Source organism: Calliopsis andreniformis, unplaced genomic scaffold, assembly GCF_051401765.1.
Source record: "Calliopsis andreniformis isolate RMS-2024a unplaced genomic scaffold, iyCalAndr_principal scaffold0001, whole genome shotgun sequence".
In the NCBI taxonomy this organism is placed as follows: Eukaryota; Metazoa; Arthropoda; class Insecta; order Hymenoptera; family Andrenidae; genus Calliopsis; species Calliopsis andreniformis.
In genome coordinates, this window is record NW_027480422.1 from 26,765,365 (window position 1) to 26,769,237 (window position 3,873).

Below are 3,873 nucleotides of genomic sequence, written 5' to 3' on the forward strand. Positions count from 1 at the left end.
AACGAATATTTGCAACCAGTGTGAAATTTATGGCCATTTCTACGTTCCGGGCAACCTAGGCTTCGCTCTAGGGCGTTGTTCCACCACATCGAATAGCTACGGCCTTAGAAGTCAACGCCAGAAACATAAAATACAATATAAATACAACAGCTTTTCCATCGTATAAAACGAATAATTGCAACCAGTTTGAAAGTAATGGTCATTTCTACGTTCCGGGCATCCTAGACTGAACTCTGAGGCATTGCTCCGCCAGATCTAATACATAGGGCCTTAGAAGTCAACGCCAGAAGAATAAAGTACAATCAAAATCCAACAGTTTGTCCATCGTATAACAGGAATAATTGCAACAAGCCTGAAGGTAATGGTCATTTCTACGTTCCGGGCAACCTAGGTTTTGCTCTAGGGCGTTGCTCCACCACACTGAATAGTTAGGGCCTTAGAAGTCAACGCCAGAAGCACCAAATACAAAATAAATACAACAGTTTTTCCATCGTATAAAACGAATAATTGCAACCAGTATGAAAGTTATGGTCATTTCTACGTTCCGGGCAACCTAGGCTTCACCCTAGGTCGTTGCTCCACCTGTTCGAATAGATAGGGCCTAAGAAGTCAACGCCAGAAGCGTAAAATACGATATATGTACAACAGTTTTACCATGGTATAAAAAGAATAATCGCAAACATTGTGAAGGTAATGGTCATTTCTACGTTCCGGGCAACCTAGGCTTCACCCTAGGGCGTTGCTCCACCTGATCGAATAGTTAGGGCCTAAGAAGTCAACGCCAGAAGCATAAAATACGATATATGTACAACAGTTTTACCACCGTATAAAACGAATAATCGCAAACCGTGTGAAGGTGATGGTCATTTCTATATTCCGAGCAACCTAGGCTTCACTCTAGGGCGTTGCTCCACCAGATCGAATAGTTGGGGCCTTAGGAGTCAACGGTCGAAGCATAAAATACAAAATAAGTAGAACAGTTTTTCCATTGTATAAAACGAATAATTGCAACCAGTATGAAAGTAATGGTCATTTCTACGTTCCGGGCAACCTAGGCTTAACACTAGGGCGCTGCTCCACCGGATCGAACAGTTTGGGCCCAGGAAGTCAACGCCAGAAGCATAAAATACAATATAAATACAACAGTTTTTCCCTTGTATAAAAGGAATAATTGCAACCAGTATGAAAGCTATGGTCATTTCTACGTTCCGGGCAACCTAGGCTTCACCCTAGGTCGTTGCTCCACCTGATCAAATAGTTAGGGCCTAAGAAGTCAACGCCAGAAGCATAAAACACGATATATGTACAACAGTTTTACCATCGTATAAAATGAATAATCGCAAACAGTGTGAAGGTAACGGTCATTCCTACGTTCCGGGCAACCTAGGCTTCACCCTAGGGCGTTGTTCCACCAGAGCGAATAGTTAGGGCCTAAGAAGTCATCGCCAGAAGCATAAAATACAATAAAAATACAACAGTTTTTCCATCGTATAAAACTAATAATTGCAACCAGTGTGAAAGTAATGGCCATTTCTGCGTTCCGGGCAACTTAGTCTTCACTATAGGGCGTTGCCCCACCACATCGATTAGCTACGGCCTTAGAAGTCACCGCCTTAAGTATAAAATACAGTAAAAATAGAACAGTTTTTTCATCGTATCAAAGGAATAATTGCAACCAGAGTGAAAGTAATGGTCATTTCTACGTTCCGGGCAACCTAGGCTTAACACTAGGGCGCTGCTCCACCGGATCGAACAGTTTGGGCCCAGGAAGTCAACGCCAGAAGCATAAAATACAATATAAATACAACAGTTTTTCCCTTGTATAAAAGGAATAATTGCAACCAGTATGAAAGCTATGGTCATTTCTACGTTCCGGGCAACCTAGGCTTCACCCTAGGTCGTTGCTCCACCTGATCGAATAGTTAGGGCCTAAGAAGTCAACGCCAGAAGCATAAAACACGATATATGTACAACAGTTTTACCATCGTATAAAATGAATAATCGCAAACAGTGTGAAGGTAACGGTCATTCCTACGTTCCGGGCAACCTAGGCTTCACCCTAGGGCGTTGTTCCACCAGAGCGAATAGTTAGGGCCTAAGAAGTCATCGCCAGAAGCATAAAATACAATAAAAATACAACAGTTTTTCCATCGTATAAAACTAATAATTGCAACCAGTGTGAAAGTAATGGCCATTTCTGCGTTCCGGGCAACTTAGTCTTCACTATAGGGCGTTGCCCCACCACATCGATTAGCTACGGCCTTAGAAGTCACCGCCTTAAGTATAAAATACAGTAAAAATAGAACAGTTTTTTCATCGTATCAAAGGAATAATTGCAACCAGAGTGAAAGTAATGGTCATTTCTACGTTTCGGGCGACCTAGGCTTCACACTAGGGCGTAGCTCCACCAGATCGAATAGCTAGGGCCTTAGAAGTCAACGTCCGAAACCTAAAGTACAATAAAAGTACAACAGTTTTTCCATCGTATAACGGGAATAATTGCAACCAGTGTGAGGGTGATGGTCTAGACCACGTTCCGGGCAACATAGGGTTCACTCTAGGGCGTTGGTCCACCAGATCCAATAATTAGGGCCTAAGAAGTCAACGACAGAAGCACCAAATACAAAATAAATACAACAGTTTTTCCATCGTATAAAACGAATAATTGCAACCAGTAAGAAAGTAATGGCCATTTCTGCGTTCCGGGCAACCTATGCTTCAGTCTAGGGCGTTGCCCCACCACATCGAATAGCTACGGCCTGAGAAGTCAACTCCAGGAGCATAAAATACAAAATAAATACTACAGTTTTTCCATTGTATAACAGGAATAACAGCAACCAGTGTGAAAGTACTGGTCATTTCTACGTTCCGGGTAACCTAGGCTTCACTCTAGGGCGTTGCTCCACCAGATCGAATAGCTAGGGAGTTAGAATTCAACGCCCGAAGAATAAAATACAACATAAGTACAACAGTTTTACCATCGTGTAAAATGAATAATCGCAAGCAGTGTGAAGGTAATGGTCATTTCCACGTTCCGGGCAACCTACGCTTCACTCTAGGGCGTTGTTCCACCACATCGAATAGCTACGCCCTTAGAAGTCAACACCAGAAACATAAAATACAATATAAATACAACAGTTTTTCCATCATATAAAATGAATAATTGCAACCAGTGTGAAAGTAATGGCCATTTCTACGTTCCGGGCATCCTAGACCTAACTCTGAGGCATTGCTCCTCCAGATCTAATACATAGGGCCTTAGAAGTCAACGCCAGAAGAATAAAGTACAATCAAAATCCAACAGTTTGTCCATCGTATAACAGGAATAATTGCAACAAGCGTGAAGGTAATGGTCATTTCTACGATCCGGGCAACCTAGGTTTTGCTCTAGGGCGTTGCTCCACCAGATCGAATAGTTAGGGCCTTAAAAGTCAACGCCCGAAGCATGAAATACAAAATAAATACAACAATTTTTCCATTGTATAACAGGAATAACCACAACCAGTGTGAAAGTACTGGTCATTTCTGCGTTCCGGGCAACCTAGGCTTCACTCTAGGGCGTTGCTCCACCAGATTGAATAGTTAGGGCCTAAGAAGTTAAAGCCAGAAGCATAAAATGCAATATAAATACAACAGTTTTTCCCTTGTATAACAGGAATAATTGCGACCAGTGTGAAAGCTATGGTCACTTCTACGTTACGGGCAACCTAGGCTACACTCCAGGGCGTTGGTCCACCAGATCCAATAGCTAGGGCCTAAGAAGTCAACGCCAGGAGCACCAAATACAAAATAAATGCAACAGTTTTTCCATCGTATAAAACGAATAATTGCAACCAGTATGAAAACTATGGTCATTTCTACGTTCCGGGCAAC